Source organism: Heptranchias perlo, unplaced genomic scaffold, assembly GCF_035084215.1.
Source record: "Heptranchias perlo isolate sHepPer1 unplaced genomic scaffold, sHepPer1.hap1 HAP1_SCAFFOLD_199, whole genome shotgun sequence".
NCBI classification, from domain to species: Eukaryota; Metazoa; Chordata; class Chondrichthyes; order Hexanchiformes; family Hexanchidae; genus Heptranchias; species Heptranchias perlo.
The window spans coordinates 338,269-352,283 of NW_027139215.1; the positions used below are offsets into that span (position 1 = coordinate 338,269).

The 14,015-nt window shown below is 46.7% G+C and overlaps 1 long non-coding RNA gene across 5 annotated transcripts in view; it reads right to left on the bottom strand.

Moving 5' to 3' along the window:
- The window catches only part of LOC137310000 (uncharacterized), a 42,587-nt gene that overhangs the window by 9,039 nt on the left and 19,533 nt on the right, over window positions 1–14,015 (bottom strand). Inside the window, exons 3-5 of one of the 5 annotated variants that reach the window (XR_010960039.1) lie at window positions 9,203–12,277; window positions 7,071–7,263; window positions 984–3,369 (exon numbers count right to left, since the gene is read on the bottom strand). The exons of 2 other annotated variants lie outside the window; for them this stretch is intronic. This is a non-coding gene — a long non-coding RNA (uncharacterized lncRNA). Of the gene's footprint in view, window positions 1–983; window positions 3,370–7,070; window positions 7,264–9,013; window positions 12,278–14,015 lie in introns of those variants that run through there. 2 more of the 5 variants (XR_010960041.1, XR_010960038.1) reach the window with 2 other exon arrangements.

The window sequence follows — 14,015 nt, forward strand, 5'->3', positions numbered from 1 at the left end:
GAGGGTGGAGGTATGGAGACCGGCAGGGAGGTGATTGAAGAGATGGAGGAGTGGGAGGGTGGAGGAATGGAGACCGGCAGGGAGGTGATTGAAGAGATGGAGGAGTGGGAGGGTGGAGGTATGGAGACCGGCAGGGAGGTGATTGAAGAGATGGAGGAGTGGGAGGGTGGAGGTATGGAGACCGACAGGGAGGTGATTGAAGGGGTGGAGGAGTGGGAGGGTGGAGGAATGGAGACCGGCAGGGAGGTGATTGAGGAGATGGAGGAGTGGGAGGGTGGAGGTATGGAGACTGGCAGGGAGGTGATTGAAGAGGTGGAGGAGTGGGAGGGTGGAGGAATGGAGACTGGCAGGGAGGTGATTGAAGAGGTGGAGGAGTGGGAGGGTGGAGGTATGGAGACCGACAGGGAGGTGATTGAAGGGATGGAGGAGTGGGAGGGTGGAGGTATGGAGACCGGCAGGGAGGTGATTGAAGAGATGGAGGAGTGGGAGGGTGGAGGTATGGAGACCGCGGTGCAGGGAGGTGATTGAAGAGATGGAGTCCAGAGGTAATGAACAAATGGGGAATAAAAACTTTGGAGGGACTGCACCTCAGAGAGTCGGAGACAGGGATTTTTATGGAAGCGGAAGGAACTGGCACTGGTGAAGAATAAAATTGCGGAGAGCAAGCGCAGCTCTCAATCGAATAGGTTGTTCACACCTGGTTCCGTGGGAGCCAGTTTACTAATAACCTGAGACGACATCTGACCAACTGGAGCTACTACACTATTTACACAATTCCACATCCGACACATTGTAGCTGATACGCTGTAAATATACTTGTTTTGTGCAGAAATACCACAGACACATTGCACAGAAACCCCAGTGTTTGCCACAGAAACAGACATGGTGCTCCAGGTCCATTTCACTGATAGGCTAGATGGCCAATCTATTAACAATGATAAGGCAATCCGTTCTTTCTGTGGTTCACACATGTTTATTCTCAGGTAGATATCTGACTCATAAAAATCCATCAAGGTTCTTAAGAATGAGGACAGGATGAGACTGGGAAATCCATATTAGTTCCTCCCGATGGTCTGATTTGTGAGCTCAATCTTTCCTTTCATGAGAACCATCCCACGTTCCGTAAGTCCAGGGGCCTTGTCACCTCACAACGGAACCGCTCACCTTTTAACATGAACTTTCTGAGTGGACTTCACCAATTGTTTCCATGGATTGGGTGGTTAGCGTTGTTCACAAATAGATTTTTTCAGTGTGAAAGTGGTCTGATTGTTACCCTATTATTTTGTCAACATATCACCTTTCACCTTTGTTCGCTGTCTCTCTTCACCAATTCAATAAAACAAGGCAAAATATTTCTGTATTCGCAACTGCAAGATTGAAAATTCTCACGGAGCTCAGGAAGAACGATCTGTCGGAAAGATTCCATCTGAGCGCTAGAGTTAACCAAGTCCTGTCACTAAAATTTATGTAAAAGGCCTTTGTGATTTTGTTGCAATTAACGGAAAATGAAATATTTCCCCATAGAACTGAGAAACTTGCTCAATTTGGAATTGTTTAAAATTGATTGTCTGTCTGTTTGGTTTCACTTCTAAGCTTGAATTATGCTGAAATAAAGTACAAAAGTTGCATTTGGGTGTTCATTTGTATTTCTGTCTGCCAAGGGAGGAAGATTAACTCTGGCCACAATTCTTGGAAACGAAACAGATAATCTGTTTTAGTGATGATGCTTGAGGGATAAATTAGGCCAGGACATCGAGGAGAACTCCCATTCTCTCTTCCAATAGTCTCATGAATCTTTTACGCCCATCAGAGAGGGCAGAAGGGGCCTTGGTTTAAGGTCTCATCCAAAAGGCCTCAGACAGGGCAGCACTCCCTCAGTACTGCATTGAAGTGTCAGCCTAGATTATGTGTTCAAGACCCTGGAGTGGGACTTGAACCCACAGCCATCTGACTCAGAGGCGAGAGTGCGACCATGGAGTAAAGGCTGACACTTGAGAAGGTGATGGTGGATCTTCTTCTTGATCCGCTGCAGTCTGTATATTTTGTAGCAGTTTCGTACAACTGAGTGCTTACTAGGCCACTTCTAGGACAGTGAAACAGCCATCCACATTGGTTTGGGACTGGGGTCATACATAAGGACATCAGCTTTGCTTTTCTAAAGGGCATTACTGAACCAGTTGGGTGTTTACGACAATCCAACAGCTCCATGGTCAGTTTTACTGATACCAATTTTTTATAGAGTCTTACAGCACAGAAGGAGGCCATTCAACCCATCATGCCTGTGCCGGCTCTTTGAAAGAACTATCCAATTAGTCCCACATCCCTAATCTTTCCCATTTACCTGCAGTTTTTTTCATTTTCAAGTGCATGTCCCATTCCCTTTTGAAAGTCACTATTGAATCTGCTTCTACCTCCCTTTTCAGGCAGTACATTCCAGATCATAACAACTCACTGCGTTAAAAAATTCTTCTCATTTCCCCCCTGGCTTTTTTGCCAATTATCTTAAATCTGTGTCCTCTGGTACCCAACACTGCTGCCAATGGAAACAGTTTCTCCCAGCTACTCTATCAAAAGGCCTCATAATTTTGAACACCTCTATACACTTCTCTACATTAAATTTCATCTGCCACGTGTCTGCACATTTCCCCAGTCTGTCCATGTCCTCCTGAAGTCTTCTCATGTCCTCCACACTGTTTAATACATTTCCAAGCTTTATGTCATCAGCAAACTTTGAAATTATGCCCCCAATACACAAGTCCAGGTCATTAATATATATCAAAAATAGCAGTGGTCCTAATACTGGGGGACACCACTGTATATTTACCTCGGTCTGATGACCAACCATTCACCACTAAGCTCTACTTTCTGCCTCTTAGACAATTCCGTGTGCACGCTGCCACCGTCCCTTTAATTCCATGAGCTTCATGTTTTCTAACCAGTCTATTATTGTCACTTGATCAAACACCTTTTCAAATTCCATATACACAATATCAACTGATCTACTTTCACCAACCATCTCCGTCGTTTCATCGAAGAACTCAATCAAGTTTGTCAGACACGACTTGCATTTATAAAATCCCTGTTGCCTGTCATTTATTAACCCATGTTTTTACGGATTATTGTCTGTCGAAGTTTCTCCACCACCATCGTTAGGCTGACCGGCCTGTAGTTATTGGGTTTACCCCATCCCATTTTTTGACCTGGCGTGTAACATTTCCAACTCTCCAGTCCTCTGGCTCCACTCCCACATCCAAGGACGATTGAAATATTTTGGCCAGAGCCTCCACTATTTCCATCCTTCCTGCGCACATCAACCTGGGATGCATCCCATCTGGACCAGGTGACTTTTCTACTTTGAACGCTGCCAACCTGTTAAGCAACCAATCTTTATTTAATTTTTTATCCTATTCAGTTTCTCTGTTCCTTTCTCTTCACTGTGAGATTAGCAGCATCCTCTCAATGTGGCCGAAACAATGTTTAGCTGAAACCAGAAAGAATAAGAAGTTTCCTGGTGCAGAGGTTGAGAGAGGAAAGGTGAGAGGGTGCAACTGGATAATGTGTTCAAAGGAAGAGAAGGTGACAGAGCAGGAAGGGGTGAGGCCAATGTGTGTTTAGAAGAGATCCACGACAACACCACAGAGGTTGGGGGAGAAGGTGAATTGTACCAACAGGCAGTGAGGATTCAGAAAGCCTCTTGTACCTTGTTTGATCGGCCAAGTTGCAGTCAGAGAGAAAAAGACAGGGAGAGGGGAAAACAGCATATATAGATTCAGACATACAGGGATACAGGGTCAGACACACAGAGATACGGGGACAGACACACAGGGATTCAGGGTCAGACACACAGGGATTCACAGAGTCAGACACACAGGGATTCACAGGGTCAGACACACAGGGATACAGGGTCAGTCACACAGGGATACAGGGTCAGACACACAGGGATACAGGGTCAGTCACACAGGGATACAGAGTCAGACACAAAGGGATACAGGGTCAGACACACAGGGATTCAGGGTCAGACACACAGGGATACAGGGTCAGACACACAGGGATACAGGGTCAGACACACAGGGATACAGGGTCAGACACACAGGGATACAGGGTCAGTCACACAGGGATTCAGGGTCAGACACACAGGGATTCACAGAGTCAGACACACAGGGATTTAGGGTCAGACACACAGGGATTCACAGGGTCAGACACACAGGGATTCGGGGTCAGACACACAGGGATACGGGATCAGACACACAGGGATTCACAGGGTCAGACACACAGGGATACAGGATCAGTCACACTGGGATTCACAGGGTCAGACACACAGGGATACAGAGTCAGACACACAGGATTCACAGGGTCAGACACACAGGGATACAGAGTCAGACACACAGGGATACAGAGTCAGACACACAGGGATACAGGGTCAGACACACAGGGATTCACAGGGTCAGACACACAGGGATACAGAGTCAGACACACAGAGATACAGGGTCAGACACACAGGGATTCATGGTCAGACAGACAGGGATACAGGGTCAGACACACAGGGATTCACAGGGTCAGACACACAGGGATACAGAGTCAGACACACAGAGATACAGGGTCAGACACACAGGGATTCATGGTCAGACAGACAGGGATTCACAGGGTCAGACACACAGGGATTCACAGGGTCAGACACACAGAGATACAGAGTCAGACACACAGGGATTCAGGGTCAGACACACAGGGATACAGGGTCAGACACACAGGGATACAGGGTCAGACACACAGGGATACAGGGTCAGACACACAGAGATACAGGGTCAGACAGACAGGGATTCAAGGACAGACACACAGGGATTCACAGGGTCAGACACACAGGGATACAGAGTCAGACACACAGGGATACAGAGTCAGACACACAGAGATACAGGGTCAGACAGACAGGGATTCATGGTCAGACAGACAGGGATTCACAGGGTCAGACACACAGGGATTCACAGGGTCAGACACACAGGGATACAGAGTCAGACACACAGGGATTCAGGGTCAGATACACAGGGATACAGGGTCAGACACACAGGGATTCAGGGACAGACACACAGGGATTCAGGGTCAGTCACACTGGGATAAAGGGTCAGACACACAGGGATACGGGATCAGACACACAGGGATACAGGGTCAGGCACAAAGGGATACAGAGTCAGACACACAGGGATACAGGGTCAGACACACAGGGATACAGGGTCAGTCACACAGGGATACAGAGTCAGACACACAGAGATACAGGGTCAGACACACAGGGATTCATGGTCAGACAGACAGGGATACAGGGTCAGACACACAGGGATTCACAGGGTCAGACACACCGGGATACAGAGTCAGACACACAGAGATACAGGGTCAGACACACAGGGATTCATGGTCAGACACACAGGGATTCACAGGGTCAGACACACAGGGATTCATGGTCAGACAGACAGGGATTCACTGGGTCAGACACACAGGGATTCATAGGGTCAGACACACAGGGATACAGAGTCAGACACACAGGGATTCAGGGTCAGACACACAGGGATACAGGGTCAGACACACAGGGATACAGGGTCAGACACACAGGGATACAGAGTCAGACACACAGAGATACAGGGTCAGACACACAGGGATACAGAGTCAGACACACAGAGATACAGGGTCAGACAGACAGGGATACAGGGTCAGACACACAGGGATACAGGGTCAGACACACAGGGATACAGGGTCAGACACACAGAGATACAGGGTCAGACACACAGAGATACAGGGTCAGACACACAGGGATACAGGGTCAGACACACAGGGATACAGGGTCAGACACACAGGGATACAGGGTCAGACACACATGGATACAGGGTCAGACACACAGGGATTCAGGGTCAGACACACAGGGATACAGGGTCAGGCACAAAGGGATACAGAGTCAGACACACAGGGATACAGGGTCAGACACACAGGGATACAGGGTCAGTCACACAGGGATACAGGGTCAGACACACAGGGATACAGGGTCAGTCACACAGTGATACGGGATCAGTCACACAGGGATACGGGATCAGACACACAGGGATACAGGGTCAGACACACAGAGATACAGGGTCAGACACACAGAGATACAGGGTCAGACACACAGGGATACAGGGTCAGACACACAGGGATACAGGGTCAGACACACAGGGATACAGGGTCAGACACACAGAGATACAGGGTCAGACACACAGGGATACAGGGTCAGACACACATGGATACAGGGTCAGACACACAGGGATTCAGGGTCAGACACACAGGGATACAGGGTCAGGCACAAAGGGATACAGAGTCAGACACACAGGGATACAGGGTCAGACACACAGGGATACAGGGTCAGTCACACAGGGATACAGGGTCAGACACACAGGGATACAGGGTCAGTCACACAGTGATACGGGATCAGTCACACAGGGATACGGGATCAGACACACAGGGAGACAGGGTCAGACACATAACAACAAAAACAACTTGCATTTATATAGGGTGTTCCTAATACACGTTGTTGAGTCAGGGTCACACCTCCGCTCTGTCCGCAAGCGTGACCCTGACCTGCCAGTCGCTTGCCATTTTAATTGCCCCTCCCACTCCTACTCTGACCTCTCTGTCCTCGGCCTCTTGCACTGTTCCAATGAAGCTCAATGTAAGTTTGGGGAACAGCACCTCATCTTTCGATTAGGCACTTTACAACCTTCCGGACTGAACATTGATTTCAATAACTTCAGATCATAACCACTGCTCCCATTTTTTCGGTCAGCTGGTGCTGGCAACGGTTCTGCCATTTACAGCAACTGATCAATCTTTTGTTTCTTAACCTGTCCCATTACCACCTTCCTTGCCTTGGACCATCATCCCTTTTGTCATTTAATCACTCGTGCCCTCCACCCTATCAGAGACCTTCCCTTTTGTTCTTTTCTCCTCTCCTCTCCCTCCCTCCCCTCCTTTCCCTGGCTCTGTACTTGCTCAAAAACTTTAAATCTTTTAACATCTTCCAGTTCTGACGAAAGGTCTTTGACCTGAAACGTTACCTCTGTTTCTTTCTCCACAGATGCTGCCTGATTTGCTGAGCTTCTCCAGCATTTTCAGTTTGTATTTCAGATTTCCAGCATCCGCAGTATTTTGCTTTTGATGTTGCCGTAAGGCTTGTTGAGTGAGTGAAGGTCCGTGTGTGCAGTCGAATTGTCCTTCAAATGGTGAATTTTTGTGCCTTTGTAGGCGGTACTAATAGAGGGAACAGAGATAAGGATAAGTCCTTCTTTCGTCTTCCTGCTATTATCACTAACCAAGGGATTAAAACTGAGGAATTGTCTAAAAAGGAGTGAGAATTGTGACTGGCGAGGATTGCTCTGTCCGACTTGACGTTATTTAACCTTCCGCATGTTCGAGTCTGCTCAGACCATATTGTATCAAGTAAGTTCATTGTCAAATATCTTTCTAGGTTGTATTCATACTGAATATCTGTATCAACAAAGACAAAAACATCAGTGTTTTTATATTTGCTGTTACAGAACTGGATGAAACTTACGGGACAGTCGACTTGTTGAACAGTTACGGATGGTAACGAGCACGTGTGATCCATCATAGACCAGACACAACACGAAGTTTTATATATGTGTTCGGTTATTGTTCAATTTTACTTTTAGGACCCATCTGGTATTTGGTGACTGGACTATGGATCCCAGCAATTACAAAGGCTGGACTGGTTCATCTTTGAAAGGTCGGATAAAATCAGAAATACATCTGTGGCTTACTTTATATTTCTGTGTTTTTTTTAACAGTGTTGAAATTCAAACATTGCCTTAATTTCAGTGCCCACGGACCATGTTCGCTGCGGTCAGGTGCAAGGCTTGCAGGCAGCAATTGTGATCACCTTGTAATTTGAAGTGATGGAATGATTTTCCTTTTCTCTGATTTTTTGTCCTGTCTTATTGTTTATTTTTCTGTTAAAGCTTGGCTCTCTTGCCTGAACATTATGAGTCGACTAACCCAGACTGGGCGCCTTTCTTAAAGCTCAGACAGGAGAAGGTGAAGGAAACTTCAATTGCTGTATCTCGCCACGAGAGGCAAGTGAAAAGAAAGAAGCAGCAGCTGGATCCAGAAGCTGCATCAGCACTTTTGACTCTCGGGGAAGACCAGTCAATAATGGAGGATGGACAAGTGGACCAAGCAGGCCCAGGTGATGTGGCATCCCAGACAGAGTTAACTGGAGGCATGATCAGTGGTATGGGATCGAGATCAATCGCCTACTTCAGGATAACTCAAAAGTTGAAAGAAAATATACCGGAGGATTTATTTCAAAGTTATGAAAATATAATAAAGTTTTATACAAATCTTCAGAACTTCATGGTGCTTATAATTGTGTTTAATTTTCTTGAACCCTTCATTAATGAAACTGCTAGAAATTCCCTGACCAAGTTTCAGCAATTGATAATGACAACTTAAGAACATAAGAAATAGGACCAGGAGTTGGCCATACGGCCTCTCGAGCCTGCTCCGCCATTCAATAAGATCATGGCTGATCTTCCACCTCAACTCCACTTTCCCACCCGATCCCCATGTCCCTTGATTCCCTTAGATTCCAAAAATCTATCGCTCTCAGCCTGAAATATATTCAACGACGGAGCATCCACAGCCCTCTGGGGTCGAGAATTCCAAAGATTCACAAACCTCTGAGTGAAGAAATTCCTCCTCATCTCAATTTTAAATGGCCGACCCCTTATCCTGAATCAGTGCCCCCGAGTTATAGACTCTCCAGTGATGAGAAAGTGGTGATACTTAGACTGTAATTAAGTGTGCAAGACTTGGCTTATCGCTTTCGTGTCTCACATCTTTTCAACAGTTATAAATATCATGCATGTAAGGTTACATTTTTTGATAAGATTGCCTACCAGAGAAGAGTTAATTAAAACCATGCCAATGGTCTTCAAAGAGAATTTTGGAAACAAAGTTGCTGTTATAACAGACTGTTTTGAGGTTTTTATTGATGGGCCTTCACATTTCGTAGCCCGTGCAGAAACGTGGTCTAATTACAAGCACCACAACACAATTACATTTTGACGGGGATAATTCCATGAGGTGTAATAAGTTTTGTTTGCAAATATTAAGGTGGTAGAATTAGTGAACATCTTACAGAAAACTGGATTTTTAAATAATATTCTACCTGGAGATCGGATTCTGGCCAACAGAGGCTTTCACCTCACTGATACTGTTGGAATGTTACGTGCACAAATCGAGATCCTGCATTTACAAGAGGAAAGAATCAGTTGTCTTTGAATGACGTTATTGACACAAGGAAAATGGCTAATGTTAGGATTGATGTTGAAAGAGTGACAGGCAATGTAGGGCAAAAATATGCGATTATGAAGGGACCTGTTCCCCTGGACTTCATGAATAACAAGGATACTGATGGTGTTACTTTGATTGGCAAAATTGGATCTCTGTGTGGTTACTTGACAAATTTGTCATCATCAGTTGTTCTGTTTAATTGATAATGTTTAATTGCTAATCATTTACTGAGTGATGAAGTTTTAATGTAATTTATTCAGCCTTTTAAAACTGGTTTACGATAAAAACTCTTAGCGCCACAACTGAACATTGAATCAATTTAGAAACATTTGCAGAACTGAATGAAGTACAGATGCCATAGATTTTGACATTTTGAAACAACACAAATGTTTCTAACCCTTGAATTATTTGCTGATTACACACGTGAATAATATTTTCCCCTGACTTCTAACATCAGGACCCAATAAAAAAAATCTGTAGCTTTTTGTAAAATACTATTAATAAAATCATGATCTGGCAAAATGCGCTCAATATGAACACTTTTGTCTGTCCATATAACAAAGTCACAGAACTCTCTTTGACAAACGACTGGGTCTGAACATGGTAGTGGTACTGCTGCTAACGGTCCAAACTCTCAGATCCAACATCATTTTTCTGAAGCCATGCATGCTCTTCAGCAGACTTGTCCTTCACACAAATGGCCATTTGATTTCCAGTACACCAGACCCATAACAATCACATGATACACCACCATCTGGGGATGCAGCAAGGTGGGGATACTCAGGGTTGAGTGCTGATCACGAATCCTCCACGTTGAAATGTTCGTCAGACAGGAACATAAAGTCTGTGTAATCTTCTCGAGCAGCTTTCTCGTGGTCACATCCCCAGCAATAGCTTTGGTGGAGAGCTTGACAGTCTCTGGGTAGCATATGGCTTTAATCAAACTGCGTGATGGTTTATCAACACGGTTGAGGCATGCTGTCTTCATTCTGGAGGCCGGTATGCGACCACTTCGATACATAAACCGAAGTCTAGAGTCTGCCTGAGTCCTGGTATTCTGCTCTGCAGTGTTTGCTTCTTGTGTGACAGATCTGAATGATCTGACACTCATTGCGAAGTTCATCACATCCAGTTCTGATATACTTCCAGTCTTCTTTTATTCGTTCATGGGATGTGGGCATCATTGGCAAGGTCAGCATTTATTACCCATCCCTAATTGCCCTCGAGAAGGTGGTGGTGAGCCGCCTTCTTGAACCGCTGCAGTCCGTGTGGTGAAGGTTTTCCCACAGTGCTGTTAGGAAGGGAGTTCCAGGATTTTGACCCAGGACGATGAAGGAACGGTGATATATTTCCAAGTCAGGATGGTGTGTGACTTGGAGGGGAACATGCAGGCGGTGTTGTTCCCATGTGCCTGCTGCCCTTGTTCTTCTAGGTGGTAGAGGTCACAGGTCTGGGAGGTGCTGTCAAAGAAGCCTTGGCGAGTTGCTGCAGTGCATCCTGTAGATGGTACACACTGCAGCCACTGTGCGCCGGCGGTGAAGGGAGTGAATGTTCAGGGTGGTGGGTGGGATGCCAATCAAATGGGCTGCTTTGTCCTGGACGGTGTCGAGCTTCTTGAGTGGAGGCAAGTGGAGAGTATTCCATCACACTCCTGACTTGTGCCTTGTAGATGGTGGAAAGTCTTTGGGGAGTCAGGAGGTGAGTCATTTGCTGCAGAAATCCCAGCCTCTGACCTGCTCTTGTCGCCACAGTATTTATGTGGCTGGTCCAGTTACGTTTCTGGTCAATAGTGACCCCAGGATGTTGATGGGGGGGGATTCGGCGATGGTAATGCCGTTGAATGTCAAGGGGAGGTGGTTAGACTCTCTCTTGTTGGAGATGGTCATTGCCTGGCACTTGTCTGGCGCAAATATTACTTGCCACTTATCAGCCCAAGCCTGGATGTTGTCCAGGTTTTGCTGCATGCGGGCACAGACTGCTTCATTATCTGAGGGGTTGCGAATGGAACTGAACACTATGCAATCATCAGCCGAACATCCTCATTTCTGACCCTATGATTGAGGGAAGGTCATTGATGAAGCAGCTGAAGATTGTTGGGTCCAGGACACTGCCCTGAGGAACTCCTGCAGCAATGTCCTGGGGCTGAGATGATTGGCCTCCAACAACCACTATCATCTTCCTTTGTGCTAGGTATGACTCCAGCCACTGGAGAGGTTTCCCCGATTCCCATTGACTTCAATTTTACTAGGGCCCCTTGGTGCCACACTCGGTCAAATGTTGCCTTGATGTCAAGGGCAGACACTCTCACCTCACCTCTGGAATTCAGCTCTTTTGTCCACGTTTGGACCAGGCTGTAATGCGGTCTGGAGCCAAGTGGTCCTGGTGGAAGCCAAACTGAGCATCGGTGAGCAGGTTATTGGTGAGTAAGTGCTGCTTGATAGCACTGTCAACAACACCTTCCATTAATTTGCTTGAGAGTAGACTGATGGGGTGGTTATTGGCCGGATTGGATTTGTCCTGCTTTTTGTGGACAGGACATTCCTGGGCAATTTTCCACTTTGTCGGGTAGATGCTAGTGTTGTAGCTGTACTGGAACAGCTTGGCTGGAGGCGCGGCTAGTTCTGGAGCATAATTCTTCAGCACTACAGCCGGGATGTTGCCGGGGCCCATATCCTTTGCTGTCCCTGAGTTACTTCAATGGCTTAAGGAAATGAGGCTGCACAGGTTTAGGTATAAAATCTGCATTGCATGGTTCCATTATGCTGAGAATGGCAGTCTTTGTTCCAGTCTGACTAAAATGCTCAAAAAATCTTGGAACATCTGCATCATTTGGTGGTGGGATATTGTGAGTTTGCCGTCGTCTCTGTGCAACTGGGTGTGGTACTGTTGGTAGGGAAAGTTGCATCCGGGCTCTGCACAGCTTTCATTGCAGCATCAAATCTCTTTTTGCCTTTGACAGATGTACAATCAATGTCAGCAATTGGTGAATATGTAACATCTTTCGCAGGAGTTGGAAAATAACCAACATGGCCACCGGAAGTTAAAGAGTGATGTCATTCGAAATACCCTACAGCGCCTTTAATGTAATTATATGTCCCAGAGCACTTCACAGGAGCGATTATCAAACAAAATTTGACACCGAGTCACATAAGGACATATTAGGAGAGGTGACCAAAAGGTTGGCCAAAGAGGTAGGTTTGAAGGAGCGGCTTAAAGGAAGAGAGGTAGAGAGGTTGAGGGAGGGAATTCCAGAGCTAAGGGCCGAGGCAGCTGAAGACACAGCTGCCAATGCTGGAGCGATTAAAATTGGGGATGCGCAAAAGGCCAAAATTGAAGAAGCACAGAGATCCCAAAGGGTTGTGTGGCTGGAGGAGGTCAAAGACAGGAAGGGGTGAGACCATGGAGGGATTTCAAAACAAGGATGAGAATTTCAAAATCGAGGCGTTGCTGGACCGGGAGCCAATGTAGGCCAGCGAGCTCAGGGGTGATGGCTGAACGGGACTTGGTGCGAGTTAGGATACGGGCAGCAGAGTTTTGGATGAGCTCAAGTTAATGGAGGGTGGAAGATGGGAGGCTGGCCAGGAGATTATTGGAATATTCAAGTCGAGAGATAACAAAGGCATGGATGAAAGTTTCAGCAACAGATGAGCTGAGGCAGGGGCGGAGACGGGCGATGTTACTGAGGTGGAAGTAGGTGGTCTTGGAGTTGGAGCGGATATGCTGTTGGAAACTCATCTCAGGCTCAAATAGGACGCCAAGGTTGTGTACGCTCTGGTTCAGCCTCAGACAGTGGCCAGGAAGAAGGATGGAGTCAGTGGCTAGGGAATGGTGTTTGTGGTGGGGACCAAAGACAATGGCTTCAGTCTTCCCCATATTTAGTTGGAGGATATTTCTGCTCACCCAGTACTAAATGTCGGACAAGCAGTATGAAAAATCAGAGATTGTGGAGGGGTCGAAGGAGTTGGTGGTGAGGTAGAGCTGGGTGTCGTCAACGTACATGTGGAACCTGATGTGTTTTCGGATGTTGTTGCCGAGGGGCAGCAGCATGTAGTTGAGGAAAGGGGATTGGCCAAGGATAGGTCCTTGGGGGACTCCAGAGGTAACGGTGCGGGAGCGAGAAGAGAAGCCATTGCAGGTGATTCTCTGGGTACAAGTGGTTAGATAGGAATGGAACCAGGAGAGGGCAGTCCCACCCAGCTGGATGGTGGAGGAGAGGCGATGGAGGAGGATGGTGTGATCAACCCTGTCAAGGGCTGCAAACAGGTGGAGAAGGATGAGGAGGGATGGTTTACCACAGTCACAGTCACACAGGATGTCATTTGTGACTTTGATAAGGGCCATTTCAGTACCGTGGCAGAGGCGGAAACCTGATTGGAGGGTTTCAATGAGTTGCAGGAAAGATGGACACGGATTTGGAAAGTAACAACATGTTCAAGGACTTTGGAGAGGAAAGGGAGGTTGGAGATGGGGTGGTAGTTTTCAAGGACATAGGGGTCAAGGGTGGGTTTTTGAGGAGGGGGTGATGATGACAGGGACACGGGGGTACAGGGCCAGGGACATGGGGATACAGAGCCAGACACACAGATTTTTAAAAAATAAACAAAGCTCTCGTTAGCTCAGATCCTGTAGACAGCAGGTTGCACACACTGGGCGTTATCACTGATATATGAATAACCCGCTTAGTTACG